Source organism: Dama dama, chromosome 20 (assembly GCF_033118175.1).
Source record: "Dama dama isolate Ldn47 chromosome 20, ASM3311817v1, whole genome shotgun sequence".
NCBI classification, from domain to species: Eukaryota; Metazoa; Chordata; class Mammalia; order Artiodactyla; family Cervidae; genus Dama; species Dama dama.
In genome coordinates, this window is record NC_083700.1 from 75,066,833 (window position 1) to 75,086,783 (window position 19,951).

The following is a 19,951-nucleotide window of genomic DNA, read 5'->3' on the forward strand; positions in this document are numbered from 1 at the left end:
TCATCTATGTCTACAAATAAGTAGTTAAGGGATACACAAAATAAAAAGATATAAAATATAATGTGAAAAATAAAATGTAGGTGAAGAAAGTAAAAAATATAGCAAAGTCTGAATTGCTGTTAGAATGAGTTCTAATATAAGAATAATCAACTTAAAATGCATAGATATAGATACTGACATAGATATAGATGTATATCACTATATATGGAACGTCATGGATATATATGAACTTCATGGAATCCACAAACCCAAAACCTATAAAAAATGCACAAAAGTAAAGAGAAAGGAATCCAAACATAATACTAAAGACAGACATCAAATTACAAGGGAAGAGAGCACGAGAAGAAAGGAACAGAGAACTACAAAAACAACCAGAAAACAATTAGCAAAATGATAACAAGCACATATCTATTAATAATTACTTTAAATGTAAATGAACTAAATGCTCCAAACAAAAGACATAGGATGACCAAATGGATTAAAAAAAAAAAAAAAAAAGACCCATATACATTCTGCCTACAAAATCTTCAATTCAGTTGTAAAGACACACAGACTGAAAATGTGGGGATTTTTAAAAGTTTTTCCATACAAATATAAACAAACAGAAAATCTGGGTAGCAATACTTATATCAGAAAAAGTAGACTTTAAAACAAAGAGTTTAACAGGAGACAAAAGCATCACATAAGGATAAAGGACTCAATCCAACAAGAAGGTATAACACTTGAAATATGTATGTACATAACATAGCACCTAAATACATAAATCAAATATTACATAAAGGGAGAACTTGACAGTAATACAGTAACAGTAGGGGGCTTCAGCACCCCATTTACATCAATGGACAAATCATTCAGGCAGAAAATCAGTAAGGAAGCACTGGCCTTAGATGACACGTTAGACCAAGTGAACTTCGTATTAAATATCTCAAGAACACCTTTAGGGGAATTAGACCATGTCACTTTTTTGTTCAGTATGTATTGTTGCCCCTAAGGGTAAGAAATTGCCTGTCTTATTTACCATTGAATCTCCTATGCCTAGAATAGACCTGGCACAAAGAAGACACTCAGTAAATGGAGGCACTGAAGGAATATGTTTATATTATCTGTATATTTCATCTTGGAAAGTATGAATTGCATGAGGCATTGCAAGAGCCATACTCATCAAAGGAAAATTTAGTTAGGATAATTATATTGTGTTCAATAAGATCTGAGCAAGCTTCATCCTCTACAGAGCCCCACAGTCGTAGCGCTAAAGGGAAAACATTACATGTCCCTCCTGTACCTTACACTCTCTAATACTTATCTCAGGCCTATGAGCATAAACTCTGGAGCATAGTATACACAGCTTTCCTATGCCCCTTCTGACCACCTGCCCTGCAATTCCCCAACCCCACCTATGTTCCAGAAAACTGACTTATAAGTCCCTAAATATGGAGGCTGTTTTGCTCTTCTCTAACTTTGCCAACGCTGTTCCTATGTCTGAAATGCTATTTGTGCCTCCTCTTAGCCACTCACAAACTTCATCTTCAAAATCCAGCTTAACTATTAACTTCCCTGTGAAGTTTTCCCTCATCTCACCCAGTTCTCCAGATAATCTCTTTCCTCTGAATTTTGCATATTTATGAATTGCTGTGTTCATTACATGTTGTTCTTTTTTTAAACAAAAAATAATTTATTAGTTTCAGGTGTACAATAAAATGATTCAGTTATACATATGCATGCTGCTACTGCTGCTAAGTCACTTCAGTCATGTCCAACTCTGTGCAACCCCACAGATGGCAGCCCACCAGACTCCTCCATCCCTGGGATTCTCCAGGCAAGAATAGTGGAGTGGGTTGCCATTTTCTTCTCCAATATACATATACATATATTTATTCTATTTCAGATTCTTTCCCCCATAGTGATTATTACAGAATATTGAGTAGAGTTCCTTGGGCTATACAGAAGTTCCTTTTTAATTACCTGTTTTATATATAGCATTGTGTATATGTTAATCCCAAGCTCCTAATTTACCCCCTCCCACCTTTCCCCTTTGGGACCTATAAATTTGTTTTCTAAGTCTGTGAGTCTGTTTCTGTTTTGTAAATAAATTCATTTGTATCATTTTCTTAGATTTCACATAAAAGAGGTATCATCTGACATTTTTCTTTCTGTCTTATTTCACTTAGTATGATAACCTTTAGGTCCATTCATGTTGCTGTAAAAGGCAGTATTTCATTCTTTCTATGGATAAGTAATATTCCATTGTTTGTGTCCCACACTATTATTGTGTTACTGTCACTTTCTCCTTTTATGCCTGTTAGTATTTGCCTTATATATTAAGGCGCTCCTATGTTTGCTCCATTTGTATTTAGAATGGTTATATCTTCTTGGGTTGCTCCCGTGATCATTATGTAGTGTACTTGTCTCTTATAGCAGTCTTCATTTTAAAGTCTATTTTGTCTGACATGAGTATTGCTACTCTGGCTTTCTTTTGATTTCCATTTGGATAAAATACCTTTTTCTATCCCCTCACTTTCAATCTGCATGTATCCCCGATCTGAAGTGGGTTTCTTGTAGACAGCATATATACAAGTCTTAATTTTTAATTCATTCAGCCAGTTTGTGTTTTTTGGTTGGAGCATTTAATCTATTTACATTTAAGGTAATTATCAATATGTGTGTTCTTGTTGTCATTTTGTTAATTGTTTTGGATTTGTTTTCATAGGTATTTTTTCCCTTCCTCTTTTGTTCTCTTCTCTTGTGATTTGATGACTATTTTTAGTGTTGTGTTTAGATTCCTTTTTCTTTTTTCAGTGTATATCTAGTGTAAAATTTGTTTTGCAGTTACAATGAAGGTTTGATATAGCAATCTATATATAAACAAGATTGTTTTAAGTTGCCGGTCTCTTAGTTTTGAATGCATCTCCATTCACCTGCATTTGTACTCTCCTTATGATTGCTGGTTTTGATATCATATTTGTGTGTTGATGGTTTCCTACCTTTACTATATGTTTGCCTTTGCCAGTGAGCTTTCCCATTTGTAATTTTCTTATTTCTAGTTGTGGCCTTTTCTTTTCCACCTAGAGAAGTTCCTTTAACATTTGTTTTAAAGCTTTTTGATGGTGCCGAATTCTCTTAGCTTTTATTTGCCTGTAAAGCTTTTTATTCCTCTGTTGAATCTGGATGAGAGCCTTGCTGAGTATTCTTGATTGTAGCTTTCCAGTTTTCCCCTTACATCACGTAAAATATATTGTGCCATTCCCTTCTGGCCTGCAGAGCTTCTGCTGAAAAGTCAACTGATAACCTTATGGGGATTCCTTTATACGTTTTTTGTTGCTTTTCTCTTGTTGCTTTTATTATTTTCTCTTTGTCTTTAATTTTTGTTAGTTTGATTAATGTGTGTCTTGGGGTGGTTTTCTGGGGTTATTTATTTATTTGTTTTTTGTTGTGTTGGGTGTTCGTCGCTGCATGAAAAAGTTCTTTAGTTATGGTGAGCGAAGGCTGCTCTCTAGTTATAGTGCATTGGCCTCTAATTGTCGAGCACAGGCTCTAGGGTGTGTGAGCTCAGTAGTTGTGGCATACGGGCTTAGCTGCTCCATGGTGTATGAAGTCTTCCCAGACCAGGGACCGAAATGGTGTCTCCCACATCGCAAGGTGGATTCTTAACCACTGTACCACAAGGGAAGGTCTATTCCTCCTTGGTTTTATCCTATGTGGGACTCTTTGCACTTCCTGGACTTGGGTGATTTTTCTTTTTCCATGTTAGGGAAGTTTCCAACTATTATCTCTTCAAATATTTTCTCAGGCCCTTTCTCTGTCTCTTCTCGTTCTGGGACTCCTATAATGTGAATTTTGGTGTGTTTAATGTTCCTGAGGTCTCTTAAACTGTCCTCGTTTCTTTTCATTCCTTTTTTTTTAATTCTGTTTCATGGCAGTGATTTCTGCTATTCTGTCTTCCAGCTCAATTATTCATTTTTCTGCCTCATTTATTCTGCTATTGACTCATTCGAGTATATTTTTCAGTTCAGTTATTGTATTGTTCAACTCTGTTTGTTTGTTCTTTATATCCTCTGGCTCTTTGTTAACCATTTTTTGTGTCTTCTTGGTCTGTGCCTCTATTCTTTTTCTGAGATCCTGGATTATCTTTATTAGCATTACTTTGAACTCTTTTTCAGGTAGATCTCCTGTCTCCACTTCACTTAGTTCTTCTGGGGTTTTATCTTGTTCCTTCATCTGGAACATATTCCTCTGCTGTCTCAGTTTGTCTAGCTTGCTGTTGTGGTCTCCATTCTGCAGGCTGTAGGATTGTAGTTCCTCTTCTTCTGGTGTCTTTGCTCTAGTGGGTGAGGATGATCTAGAGACTTGTGCAGGATTCCTGGTTGGAGGAACTGGTACCTGCCCTCTGATGTATGGAGATGGGTCTTGTCCTTCTGGTGGACTGAGTTATGTCAAAGGGTGTGTTTAGAGGTGGCTGTGGCCTCAGGAAAACTTTAGGCAGCCTGCCTGCTGATTGGTGGGGCTGTGTTGCTGCCCTGCTGGTTGTTTGTCCTAAGGCATCCCGGCACTGGAGCCTACAAACTGTTGGGTGGGGCCAGGTCTTACTGTCAAAGTGGCAGCCTCCTGGAGAGTTCATGCCAGTGAGTACTTTTCAGTACCTCCACCACCAGTGTCCTTGTTCCCACAGTGAGCCATAGTCATTCCCTGCCTCCCCAAGAGACCTTTCAAGACCAGCAAGTAGGTCTGGCCCAGGCCTCTGTGGAGTCGCTGCTTTTCCCCTGGGTGCTGGTTTCATGAGATCTACATGTGCCCTCCAAGAGTGGAGTTTTGATTTCCCCTAGTCTCGTGGAGTTCCTGCAATCAGGCCCCACTGGACTTCAAAGCCAAATGTTATGGGGGTTCTTCCTCCTGATTACAGACCCCCAGACTCGGGAGCTCAGAACTTTCATTTTTGTGGGAGAAACTCTGTCATAAAATTATTTTCCAGTTTGCAGATTGGTCATTTGGTGGGTGTGAGATTCGAGTATATTGTGAATATGCCCTCTGACCATCTTGTTGTGGCTTCATCTTTTTCTTTGAATGTACAATATCTTTTTTGGTAGGTTCCAGTCTTTTTTGCTGATGACTGTTCTGCAGTTAGTTGTGATTTCAATGTTTTCATCGGAGGAGGTGAGCTCGTCCTACTCTGCCATCTTGTCTCCAACCTCTCTTCACACATATATACGTATAAATTTGTTTGTCTTCCCTTATAGCAGATGAGCCTCTTGAGAATAAAGTTAATGTTTGTTCACCTGAATACTTGTGGTGTTTAGTACCTAGTTTCATCTAACCAGGATAAGAAAAATTCCTCCAAGAGTTTCAAACAGAAGAACTGTATTGCCAGGAAGTGAATATATAGGTAATAGAAGAAGCTGAGAAGCCAACCAAGGACAGTGAGCATCTTAGTTTGGGTTTCTAAGAAGCAGACTCTGAGACAAAATTCAAATGCAGCCAATTTATCTGAAAATGCAGGGAATATAGGTAGGTGAGAGGGAAGTGCTGCAGGAAGGCAAGGCAGCTTGCCCACAAGAGGCATCTATTTAGCCTAGATGCTCCACAAAATAACACAAAATAGACCAAGGGGTAAGGGAGCTGGGGTATTTATACTAGTCAGTCATTGATTAAGGGCTATCCCCTAAGGGAATGTTAACTCTTAAGCACTTATAGCCTGCTATACACACAAAGTGGGTTTCAGCAGATTTGGTTAGTCTTCCAACAAAGATACAGGCAAGAGCTTACCTTTGGAAATTAGGTTGGTGAACTAAATGGTAAGTGATTTCTTAAAGATGCAGATGGAGCACTGATAGCATCAGCTATAGCGAGGCAGCTCAGAAGTTAACAAAATCAATAACTGCCACTACCCCTGGCCTTGACTTCCAGAGGCTGGGGCTGGGGTTACTGGGTCCCAGAAGTCAGGAACACATGTAGAAGCTGGGATGCTTATTGTACACTTGTTCTTGTTTGGCAGACACTAGAGTCATAGAGGACATTTAGTCACTCCCAATGACTGCAGACAGTGACTGCAGCCATGAAATTAAAAGATGCTCGCTCTTTGGAAGAAAGCTATGACAAATCTAGACAGCATATTAAAAAGCAGAGACATTACTTTGCCAACAAAGGTCCCTCTAATCAAAGCTATGTTTTTTCCAGTAGTCATGTATGGATGTGAGAGTTGGACCATAAAGAAAGCTGAGCACCAAAGAATTGATGCTTTTGAACTGTGGCGTTGGAGAAGACTCTTGAGAGTCCCTTCGACTGCAAGGAGATCCAACCAGTCCATCCTAAAGGAAATCAGTCCTGAATATTCATTGGAAGGACTGATGCTGAAGCTGAAACTCCAGTACTTTGGCCACCTGATGCGAAGAACTGATTCATTGGAAAAGACCCTGATGTTGGGAAAGATTGAAGGTGGGAGGAGAAGGGGGTGACAGAGGATGAGATGGTTGGATGGCATCACCGACTCGATGGGCATGAGTTTGAGCAAGCTCTGGGAGTTGGTGATTGACAAGTAAGCCTGGGGTGCTGCAGTCCATGGGGTTGCAAAGAGTTGGACACGACTGAGCAACTGAACTGACTAACTGAATGACATTTAGACACTCCCTGTTGGCTTAGACAGTAATGAATCTGCCTGCAATGCAGGAAACCAGGATATGATTCCTAGGTTGAGAAGATCCCCTGGAGAAGGGAATGGCTATCCACTCTAGTATTCTTGCCTGGACATTTCCATGGACAGAGGAGCCTGGTGGGCTACAGTCCATGGGGTCCCAAAGAGTCAGACAGGACTGAGCGACTAACACTTTAACGCAAGGACCCAACAGGAGGCAAACAGAGGCTTCTTCCTTCCTCCTGTCCTACAGTCTTCCAACCAGTGGCCAGTCTTCCTCCCATTGGTCAAAACCAGCTGGAAGCCACTTGATACGAGTTTGGGAAACCAGCCTGCTCTCCAGGATGCAGAGCAGAGAAGAGCAAATCACAGTAACAGAAAATAGGCCCAGGACTGGCAGACTACATGACATTATGACTTAGAGGAGCTATAGTCTCCTGCAAATTACCTGCATTAGAGTTACCTGGGCAGTTTGTTTAAAGTGCAGATTCCTGGGCCCTGTCTTGGCCTAATGAATCTGAACCTCACTAAAAAATTTGGGGTCCCAGGGGTCTATTTTTAACAAGTCCTTGAGGAGATTCCTATACATAACTAAATTTGGGAACTACTGTAGAAGTGACTCAACACAATACTTTGGAGATTTTAAAAAATTAATTGAATAGAACAGGTAACAGTGAAAATTCTACTTCTTGCCAATTCAAAAAATTAGTAAACAAAACTGATCCTTTTCTGGTAATCTAAGTTTAATGGCTTAACAATAAGTCTTTGATTTTCATTTTACAAAAAAGTACTCAAAGTCAAAGGATATTAGAAAATACATCCATAAAATCTGAGGTAGCACCAGGGAGCAGGATTCAAACTATAGATACTTTTGTTGGCACGTTTACCATACTATATTGCTGCTGTTATTATTATTATTATTATTATTATTGTGTTATTGTTGTTGTTTATCATGGCTTCCTACCCTCTATTAGACTCTGAGTTCAAGGATTGAATATCTTACTACTTTCTGCACATGCAGCACAAAACATGGCCAATTATATAGCAGGGGTCTGAAAAATACCTGTAGAATAAGTTTGGAATCTAAAGCTTCCCCTTAGCCAGTAACATCTTTGAAACTGGTTCTTTCAGGTACATGTCAACTCAAGAATGTAGCCAAAGGATTTCTTTTTTCTTTTAATTTCCAAAATCCTTTTAGGTTTTCCATAAAATTGGCCTTTATAACTTTTTCTCTTGGTTTTGAGCATTCATGTGGTAAATCTGTTCAATGATGCATTGCACATGATATATTGTGTTTATTTTGGAATAATTAAGCAATTGTTATCATAGAAATTGCATTACTCTGTTTTATTAAGAAAAAGCTCCCCTTTCCTAAGACAGTAATATAATCAGATTAAAAAATATTCCAAGGCAAGAATCAGACAAAATATGCACTCAAAAGCACAAATCCAAAATAAGAAAAAGATTAACTGTGTTCCAAAATGAGATGAACAAAAACAGTTTATCAGTTCTACTATTTCAAGGGAGTGGACAAGAGGATGAAAACTGCATTAAAAGAATTTCCATTACCATAAAAACTCATACAGGGACATTTATTTACAAGGAAATAAAATAGAAACGCAATGCTGCATGTAAAATAGGAAGCCTGTAAGCCCAAAACTAGATCCATTTAGGAGACAGTTCCCAGAAATTAGTATGAGGACACACTGAAGTCAGTCAGAGGTGGTTTGAAATCTAGGACCCAGCATAAAATACCGACATGATCTGATCTGCACCTTTATCTTTTCAAAATTAGAAACCACAGCACCTACTTTATAGGGACAGTTAACCAGTGAGCGGTCTATTAATTGCTGTTTTGGTATCTATAAAGTCTGGGACTAAATACAAATACAAATTTCCCCTTTAGAATTGGCTTCTGGCCATCTCAGGTACCTAATGAAATGATCTGACCAGGAAAAGGGAATGTCAGAGACACATGTCAGTGAAGGGATATGGGTCTGGTTCCCATCATGGAGAGACATCAACTAAAGGGTAGAAAGAACACAGGAAGGAAAGTTATTCCCAAATCAAATTATTCCCTGGTCAAGGAAGCTAGGGGGCTCAAGTTTGTGTATCAGTCTGTAGTGGGCAGTGCAGATAGTGATGAGAAGCAGGGATTTTTCAGTCACCCTAAATCCTAATCCTTGTTCCATCCCCCATTAACTAGCTGTGTGAACTTAAAAAAGTTGTATATTTTCTCTGAGCTTCAGCTTCATCGTTTAAAAAAAAGAAAAAAAGCAACAGCGTGATTCATTGGATAGAATTGTGTGATCATCTATGTAATGTGTTTATCACAGTGCTTGGCACATAATAAATGTTCAAAAAATGCTAGCTAGTAGAAAGAGATGTAGTAGAGTCTGTTTCCAGCCTTTGGTTCAGGAATAGAATGACTGCTCCAACATGAATGAGAACTGAAACGGAAAAATTACAGTCACAGTTCTATGGAGACCATGGTATCAAGGCAAGCACCCAGCAAAGCAAAGCAAAAGCCTGTATACAGAACAAGGTACACATGGGAGATCAGGTCATAATAACAGAGTGGAAATGCAGTAACTAAAACTGGGACAGATAATCAGCTTTGAACTAGCAGCAAGTGAGACGCAGTAGAGTTGGACCAAACCTACTCACAAAGATCAAGCTGTCAGCTGGTAATAGAGAAGATGTCTAGGAAAGGCAGACAGGCAACTCATAAACATATCGAACCTGAAGTCAGTAACTCCTTATCTATCCAGAGATCATTTATTCAGTAGTCTCTTTGGCTCCATAAGTAAACAAACAAGGTTTTTGAGCATATCACAATAAATCACTGTGATATTATTTATCACAATAAATCCCACGGAAGAAATACTTATCTTTTACTCATAGGCAACTTTTCATCTCTTCATTCATACCGTGTTTACTCTTTTAAACTTTTAAAATTGAAGTATAGTTGATTTACAATGTTGTGTTAGTTTCTGATGTACAGCAAAGTGATTTATAACAGACCCTGTTTGCTCTTATCTTATATGTGATTTTAATGAACATTTGTATTTCGTTTCTTAGCCCATGACAGATTTTAGGAGAAAGGGAAGACTTCCTTGGTGGGAATCCTGTCCCCAAAAAAGTACTATGCTGCTGGTGCTGCTGCTGCTGCTAAGTCGCTTCAGTAGTGTCCAACTCTGTGAGACCCCATAGACAGCAGCCCACCAGGCTCCCCCATCCCTGGGATTCTCCAGGCAAGAATACTGGAGTGGGCTGCCATTGCCTTCTCCAAAAGTAATATAAAATTACATAAAATATAAATAGTCTTAATTTTATCTTTTTTTTTTTTTAGTTTCCTTTTATTTTTTTATTTATTTTTTTTTAATCTTTTTTTTTTATATGGCTGATTCATATCAATGTATGACAAAACCCACTGAAATGTTGTGAAGTGATTGGCCTCCAACTAGTCTTAATTTTAAAATGTGTTTTATAGTTTTAGTTTAAAACCTTTATAAATTTGTCCCACTTAGAGTATTTGACTAAATATTATTTTGTTCCTTTGTTTAGTTGTCTATTCTGTATTAAGATTAGTCCTATATCGAAAGAACAACTCAACGCAGAGCAAACTTCACAAAACAACTTCTGATCACTAGCTGAGGACATCAGGTGCCCAGAAAAGCAGCCCACTGTCTTCAAAAGGAGGTAGGACAAAATATAAAAGATAAAAAGAGAGACAAAAGAGCTAAGGACGGAGACCCATCCCAGGAAGGGAGTCTTAATAGAGGAAGTTTCCAAACACCAGGAAACCCTCGCACTGGCGGGTCTGGGGGAAGTTTTCGAATCTCGGAGGGCAACCGAACTGGGAGGAAAATAAATAAAACCCACAGATTACGTGCTTAAAAGCAACTCCCAGCAGAAAAGTATCCCAGACGCCCGCATCCGCCACCAGCAAGTGGGGGCGGAATGGAGAGGAGCGGGTGGCATTGCTTAGCGTAAGGACCAGGCCTGAGTGCACTGAGGGCAATCAGAGGGAGCTTTTGTGAGAAACCAAATTAAACTGTGGGACAGCAAAAGAGAGAGAGAAAATTAACCGGCCAATCACACTGCCGGCCGTTCACAGAACAAAGGGTCTGAGCAAGTCCAGAGGAGCTAGCCGGCTGCAGACCGGCCCAGCCCCACTGGAGGCAGGAGGCAGAGGGGAGGGGAAAGGGGCAAACCCGGCTCCAAAGGCGGCATCCTCTACCACACTGCAAACAGGCCTCCAGTATCTAACCAAAGACTTCCTGAGATTCTGGATGATCGACATCCGCCTGGAGGGTCTCGGCTAAACTCAAGGCGCAGGCACCCGACTGGCGTGGGCAGAAACTGAGGCTGAGGCCGCGGAGGGGAGAAGGCGCACCGCACCCGGGGAGAGCGCGCCCATCAAACTCCTGGCTGCCTGAGCTGCTCGGCAGGGAAGGCACAAAATGCAGGCGTAACCGAGTCCACGCTTTTGTGGAGTACCCAAAAACTGGAACTGCACGCAACGCAGGACACGCTCCATATAGAGCAGCCGGGAGCCTGAGCAGCGTAGACGGGGAAATCAGCGCCCCCCCCCCCCCCTTCCCCGCAGCACGACGGAACTAGCGAACCTGAACAAGAGACCACCTCCGCCCGCCTGTGTCAGGGCGGAAATTAGGCACTGAAGAGACCGGCAAACAGAAGCCAAATAAACAAAGGGAACCACTTCAGAAGGGACTGGTGCAACAGATTAAAATCCCTGTAGGTAACAGCGACTACACTGGAAGGGGCCTATAGATATCAAGAAGTGTAGCTGGAACGAGGAGCTATTTGAAACTGAACCGAACCCACACTGACCGCAACAGCTCCAGAGAAATTCCTAGATATAGTTTTACTTTTTTTTTAATTATAAAAAATTTTTTTTTCTTTTCTTTTCTTTTTTCTCTTTTATTTTCTTTTAAAATTCCCTATTACTCCCCCATTACTCCTTAACTTTCATTTTCATATATTTTTATGATTTTTTTAATTAGGAAAAAAATTTTTTTGTTGTTGTTTTTTTCTTTTTCTCTTATTTTCTTTTAAAGTCCTCTATTACTCCTCTACTACTCCTTAATTTTCATTTTCATTTCACTATAACCTTGCAAAAAAAAAAAGAAGAAGCCCTATTTTTAAACCAAACTTCATATATATTTCTAAAATTTTCAGTGTTTTTGTTTTTAATATTGTATTTTTAAGAGTCTAACCTCTACTCTAGATTTTTAATCTTTGTTTTTCAGTATGTGATATAAATTTTGGACATTTAAGAATCCAATATTCAGTTCCCATTTTTATTCAGGACTGTGTTGATTATTCTCTCCCAATCCTGACTCTCCGTTTTCTACCTCAGAACACCTCTATTTCCTCCTTTCCCCTTCTCTTCCCGATCCAATTCTGTGAATCTTTGTGGGTGTCTGGGCTACGGAGAACACTCTGGGAACAGACAACTGCGTAGATCTGTCTCTCTCCTCGTGAGTCCCCCTTTTTCTCCTCCTGCTCATCTCTATCTCCCTCCTCCCTCTCCTCTTTTTCATGTAACTCTGTGAACCTCTCTGGGTGTCCCTCACGGCGGAGAATCTTTTCACCATTAACCTAGAAGTTTTATTATCAGTGCTGTATAGTTGAAGAAGTCTTGAGACTACAGGAAGAATAAAACTGAAATCCAGAGGCAGGAGACTTAAGCCCAAAACCTGAGAACACCAGAAAACTCCTGACTACACAGAATATTAAGTAATAAGAGACCATCCAAAAGCCTCCATACCTACACTGAAACCAACCATCACCCAAGAGCCAGTAAGTTTCAGAGCAAGACATACCACGCAAATTCTCCAGCAACACAGGAACATAGCCCTGAGCATAAACTTACAGGCTGCCCAAAGTCACACATAACACATAGACCCATCTCAAAACTCATTACTGGGCACTCCATTGCACTCCGGAGAGAAGAAATCCAGTTCCACTCATCAGAACACCGAAGCAAGCTTCCCTAACCAGGAATCCTTGACAAGCCAATCGTCCAACCCCACCCACTGGGTGAAACCTCCACAATAAAAAAGAACCACAGACCTCCAGAATACAGAAAGCCCACTCCAGACACAGCAATCTAAACAAGATGAAAAGGCAAAGAAATACCCAACAGGTAAAGGAACATGAAAAATGCCCACCAAGTCAAACAAAAGAGGAGGAGATAGGGAATCTACCTGAAAAAGAATTTAGAATAATGATAATAAAAATGATCCAAAATCTTGAAAACAAAATGGAGTTCCAGATAAATAGCCTGGAGACAAAGATTGAGAAGATGCAAGAAATGTTTAATAAAGACTTAGAAGAAATAAAAGAGTCAATTAAAAATGAATAATGCAATAAATGAGATCAAAAACACTCTGGAGGGAAACAAGAGTAGAATAACGGAGACAGAAGATAGGATAAGTGAGGTAGAAGATAAAATGGTGGAAATAAATGAAGCAGAGAGGAAGAAAGAAAAAAGAATCAAAAGAAATGAGGACAACCTCAGGGACCTCTGGGACAATGTGAAATGCCCCAACATTCGAATCATAGGAGTCCCAGAAGAAGACAAAAAGAAAGGCCATGAGAAAATACTTGAGGAGATAATAGCTGAAAACTTCCCTAAAATGGGGAAGGAAATAGCCACCCAAGTCCAAGAAACCCAGAGTCCCAAACAGGATAAACCCAAGGTGAAACACCCCAAGACACATATTAATCAAATTAACAAAGATCAAACACAAAGAACAAATAACATACTAAGGGATTCCCATAAGGATAACAGCTGATCTATCAATAGAAACCCTCCAGGCCAGAAGGGAATGGCAGGACATACTTAAAGTAATGAAAGAGAATAACCTACAACCTAGATTACTGTATCCAGCAAGGATCTCATTCAGATATGAAGGAGAACTCAAAAGCTTTACAGACAAGCAAAAGCTGAGATAATTCAGCACCACCAAACCAGCTCTTCAACAAATGCTAAAGGATCTTCTCTAGACAGGAAACACAGAAAGGTTGTATAAACGTGAACCCAAAACAACAAAGTAAATGGCAACGGGGCCATACCTATCAATAATTACCTTAAATGTAAATATGTTGAATGCCCCAACCAAAAGACAAAGACTGGCTGAATGGATACAAAAACAAGACCCCTATATATGCTGTCTACAAAGGACCCACCTCAAAACAAGAGACACATACAGACTAAAAGTGAAGGGCTGGAAAAAAATATTACACGCAAATGGAGAACAAAAGAAAGCAGGAGTCGCAATACTCATATCAGATAAAATAGACTTTCAAATAAAGGCTGTGAAAAGAGACAAAGAAGGGCACTACATAATGATCAAAGGATCAATCCAAGAAGAAGATATAACAATTATAAATATATATGCACCCAACATAGGAGCACCGCAATATGTACGGCAAATGCTAACGAGTATGAAAGAGGAAATTAATAGTAACACAATAATAGTGGGAGACTTTAATACCCCACTCACAGCTATGGATAGATCAACTAAACAGAAAATTAACAAGGAAACACAAACCTTAAATGACACAATGGACCAGCTAGACCTAATTGATATCTATAGGACATTTCACCCCAAAACAATCAACTTCACCTTTTTCTCAAGTGCACACGGAACCTTCTCCAGAATAGATCACATCCTGGGCCATAAATCTAGTCTTGGAAAATTCAAAAAAATTGAAATCATTCCAGTCACCTTTTCTGACCACAGTGCAGTAAGATTAGATCTCAATTACAGGAAAAAATTGTTAAAAATTCAAACATATGGAGGCTAAATAACACGCTTCTGAATAACCAACAAATCATAGAAGAAATCAAAATATGCATAGAAATGAATGAAAATGAAAACACAACAACCCAAAACCTATGGGACACTGTAAAAGCAGTGCTAAGGGGAAGGTTCATAGCATTACAGGCTTACCTCAAGAAACAAGAAAAAAGTCAAATAAATAATCTAACTCTACACCTAAAGCAACTACAGAAGGAAGAAATGAAGAACCCCAGGGTTAGTAGAAGGAAGGAAATCTTAAAAATTAGGGCAGAAATAAATGCAAAAGAAACTAAAGAGACCATAGCAAAAATCAACAAAGCTAAAAGCTGGTTTTTTGAAAAAATAAACAAAATTGACAAACCATTAGCAAGACTCATTAAGAAACAAAGGGAGAAGAACCAAATTAACAAAATTAGAAATGAAAATGGAGAGATCACAACAGACAACACTGAAATACAAAGGATCATAAGGGACTACTACCAGCAGCTCTATGCCAATAAAATGGACAACTTGGAAGAAATGGACAAATTCTTAGAAAAGTGTAACTTCCCAAAACTGAACCAGGAAGAAATAGAAGATCTTAACAGACCCATCACAAGCAAGGAAATTGAAACTGTAATCAGAAATCTTCCAGCAAACAAAAGCCCAGGACCAGGTGGCTTCACAGCTGAATTCTACCAAAAATTTAGAGAAGAGCTAACACCTATCTTACTCAAACTCTTCCAGAAAATTGCAGAAGAAGGTAAACTTCCAAACTCATTCTATGAGGCCACCATCACCCTAATTCCAAAACCAGACAAAGATGCCACAAAAAAAGAAAACTACAGGCCAATATCACTGATGAACATAGATGCAAAAATCCTTAACAAAATTCTAGCAAACAGAATCCAACAACATATTAAAAAACATCATACACCATGACCAAGTGGGCTTTATCCCAGGAATGCAAGGATTCTTTAATATCCGCAAATCAATCAATGTAATACACCACATTAACAAATTGAAAGATAAAAACCATATGATTATCTCAATAGATGCAGAGAAAGCCTTTGATAAAATTCAACACCCATTTATGATTAAAACTCTCCAGAAAGCAGGAATAGAAGGAACATACCTCAACATAATAAAAGCTATATATGACAAACCCACAGCAAGCATTACCCTCAATGGTGAAAAATTGCAAGCATTTCCCCTGAAATCAGGAACAAGACAAGGGTGCCCACTCTCACCACTACTATTCAACATAGTGTTGGAAGTTTTGGCCACAGCAATCAGAGCAGAAAAAGAAGTAAAAGGAATCCAGATAGGAAAAGAAGAAGTGAAACTCTCGCTGTTTGCAGATGACATGATCCTCTACATAGAAAACCCTAAAGACTCTACCAGAAAATTACTAGAGCTAATCAACTAATATAGTAAAATTGCAGGATATAAAATTAACACACAGAAATTCCTTGCATTCCTATACACTAACAATGAGAAAACAGAAAGGGAAATTAAGGAAACAATACCATTCACCATTGCAACAAAAAGAATATAATACTTAGGAGTATATCTACCTAAAGAAACAAAAGATCTATACATAGAAAACTATAAAACACTGATGAAAGAAATCAAAGAGGACACAAACAGATGGAGAAACATATCGTGTTCATGGATTGGAAGAATCAATATTGTCAAAATGGCTATTCTACCCAAAGCAATCTATAGATTCAATGCAATCCCTATCAAGCTACCAATGGTATTTTTCACAGAACTAGAACAAATAATTTCTCAATTTGTATGGAAATACAAAAACCTTGAATAGCCAAAGTAATCTTGAGAAAGAAGAATGGAACTGGAGGAATCAACCTGCCTAACTTCAGACTCTACTACAAAGCCACAGTCATCAAGACAGTATGGTACTGGCACAAAGACAGAAATATAGATCAATGGAACAGAATAGAAAGCCCAGAGATAAATCCACAAACCTAAGGACACCTTATCTTTGACAAAGGAGGCAAGGATATACAATGGAAAAAAGACAACCTCTTTAACAAGTGGTGCTGGGAAAACTGGTCAACCACTTGTAAAAGACTGAAACTAGAACACTTACTAACACCATACACAAAAATAAACTCATAATGGATTAAAGATCTAAATGTAAGACCAGAAACTATAAAACTCCTAGAGGAGAACATAGGCAAAACACTCTCCGACATAAACCACAGCAGGATCCTCTATGACCCATCTCCCAGAATATTGGAAATAAAAGCAAAAATAAACAAATGGGACCTAATGAAACTTAAAAGCTTTTGCACAATAAAGGAAACTATAAGCAAGGTGAAAAGACAGCCCTCAGATTGGGAGAAAATAATAGCAAACGAAGCAACAGACAAAGGATTAATCTCAAAAATATACAAGCAACTCCTGCAGCTCAATTCCAGAAAAATAAATGACCCAATCAAAAAATGGGCCAAAGAACTAAACAGACATTTCTCCAAAGAAGACATACAGATGGCTAACAAACACATGAAAAGATGCTCAACATCACTCATCATCAGAGAAATGCAAATCAAAACCACAATGAGGTACCATTATACGCCAGTCAGGATGGCTGCTATCCAAAAGTCTACAAGCAATAAATGCTGGAGAGGGTGTGGAGAAAAGGGAACCCTCTTACACTGTTGGTGGGAATGCAAACTAGTACAGCTGCTATGGAGAACAGTGTGGAGATTTCTTAAAAAACTGGAAATAGAACTGCCATATGACCCAGCAATCCCACTTCTGGGCATACACACTGAGGAAACCAGATCTGAAAGAGACACATGCACCCCAATGTTCATCACAGCACTGTTTATAATAGCCAGGACATGGAAGCAACCTAGATGCCCATCAGCAGACGAATGGTTAAGGAAGCTGTGGTACATATACACCATGGAATATTACTCAGCCATTAAAAAGAATTCATTTGAATCAGTTCTAATGAGATGGATGAAACTTGAGCCCATTATACGGAGTGAAGTAAGCCAGAAAGATAAAGAACATTACAGCATACTAACACATGTATATGGAATTTAGAAAGATGGTAATGATAACCCTATATGCAAAACAGGAAAAGAGACACAGATGTACAGAACAGACTTTTGGACTCTGGGAGAAGGCAAAGGTGGGATGTTTCAAGAGAACAGCATCGAAACATGTACATTATCAAGGGTGAAACAGATCACCAGCCCAGGTTGGATGCATGAGACAAGTGCTCGGGCCTGGTACACTGGGAAGACCCAGAGGGATTGGGTAGAGAGGGAGGTGGGAGGGGGGATTGGGGTGGGGAATACATGTAAATCCATGGCTGATTCATGTCAATGTATGACAAGACCCACTGCGGTATTGTAAAGTAATTAGCCTCCAACTAATAAAAATAAATGAAAAAAGAAAAAAAGATTAGTCCTATAAAGAAAAGCTGTCTTGATTATTTCATACCAGGGCAAATTTCCCCAGATGTCTTGTAAACCAAGAAAGCATGGTGGATAATTTTGCGTCCCCTCATCAAAACAAATAGTATCACCCACTGGATCAAGCCAAAAAAATCGAGGTCACTTTCTTTGCCTCATTCTAGAAATCTAATCCGTCAGCAAGTCTTATCAGTTGTAAGTTCAAGATGTGTTCTGGATTTGTTCACACACCGCTCTTTACCTCCACCTTCATCACCCTTGTCCAAGCCACCATAGTCTCTTGCCGGGACATAGCGATGGCTCCTGACTGCCTTCCACAATAACCCAGTCATCTAAGTGAGCTTTTAAAGACAAATATACGCCAATTCTTGGACTTAAACCTCTAGTGGCTTTATATCACAATAAGAGAAAAATCAAATCTCAGTGTTCTGTTCCTGAGATCTAAGATATGATTAGTCTTTCCTTGCCGGCTCACCTACCACCCTCCAGTTACACTGTCCTTCTCTCTGTTCCTTGAACACTCCAAGATCACATCCATCTGAGACCCCTTGCACTTGCCCTTCTCTCTTCCTGGAATACTCATGTCTCACACATCTTTGCAGACATCAGCTCAAATGTCATCTCCTTCCAGAAGTCCTCTCTGATTACTTAGTCCAAAGTAGCCACCAGTCATTCTAGTTCTTCCCCCTGTCTGAATATTTTGCCTTGTATTTAACACAGTGAGATATTTCTGGGTGGAGGAAGCTGACAACAACGAGAATCTGCAGGAGATATGCAAGGCAGAGACCCTGGTGCAGGCCCGGAAGAGAAAGCGGACGAGTATCGAGAACTGAGTGAGAGGCAACCTGGAGAGCATGTTCCTGCAGTGCCCGAAGCCCACCCTGCAGCAAATTAGCCACATCGCCCAGCAGCTCGGGCTGGAGAAGGACGTAGTCCGAATGTGGTTCTGCAACCGTCACCAGAAGGGCAAACGATCAAGCAGTGACTACTCCTAACAAGAGGATTTTGAGGCTGCTGGGTCTCCTTTTGCAGGGCGACCCGTATACTTTCCTCTAGTGCCAGGGCCCCATTTTGGTACCCCAGGCTACGGGGGGCCCTCACTTCACTACGCTGTACTCTTCGGTCCCATTCCCTGAGGGTGAGGCCTTTCCCTCGGTGTCTGTCACTGCTCTTGGCTCTCCTATGCATTCAAACTGAGGTGCCTGCTTACCCCAGGAATGGGGGGAGGGGCAGAGGAAGGGGAGAGCTAGGGAGAGAACCCTGGAGTTTGTGCCAGGGCTTTGGGATTAAGTTTTTCATTCACTAAGAAAGGAATTGGGAACACAATGGGTGTGGGGGCAGGGAGTTTGGGGAAACTTGTTGGAGGGAAGGTGAAGTTCAATGATGCTCTTGACTTTAATCCCCACATCACTCATCACTTTGTTCTTAAATAAAGAAGACTGGGACCTAAAAAAAAAAATGTTTTTGAGAGAGATGAATCTGGATAGCACATGCAGGACAGATCAGAGACAAAGGGGCCAGTTAGATACCTATTTGTCTAGATGTGGAGTACTGGAGCTTGAATCAGTGGTTGTGAGAGGAACAGATGCAAGGACTATGGTGATGGAAGAACTAACAGGGTTGGAGGCTGACTAATTTGTGGAGAGAGCTACAAGGGTGGACCTCTGGGAGTTCAAAATCTTGGCAACAATCTTCTCCCACTTATATGAAGTCTGCTCTATGTAAATGACAAGCTGCTTGATTTAATAGAGAAATATAGACTCATAAATTGATGTAGCAGAGTGTTCCCTTATAATTTGATTTTCCTTACATGATAGTCATGAATATCATGCATTCCTTTAAAAGACTGCAAAGACTTATTTGATATCAATAACACATCAATCAAAAATGTTACCATAATCATAGCTATGTACTTACTATATGAATACAATCATTTTGAATGAATTCAATCAAAACCAACAGTTGAGTCTTTTTAGTCTTTTTAACACTTGGATGACTTGGTTAACTTTTTACTTTACCTGAACTTGGTATGGTCTATTAGTTCTCTACTGCAGCTGTAA

At 39.6% G+C, this 19,951-nt stretch overlaps 1 pseudogene; it reads left to right on the plus strand.

Moving 5' to 3' along the window:
* Positions 1–19,088, plus strand: part of LOC133074551 (POU domain, class 5, transcription factor 1-like) — a 62,915-nt pseudogene extending 43,827 nt beyond the window's left edge.
* The last annotated feature ends 863 nt before the right edge of the window (positions 19,089–19,951 follow it).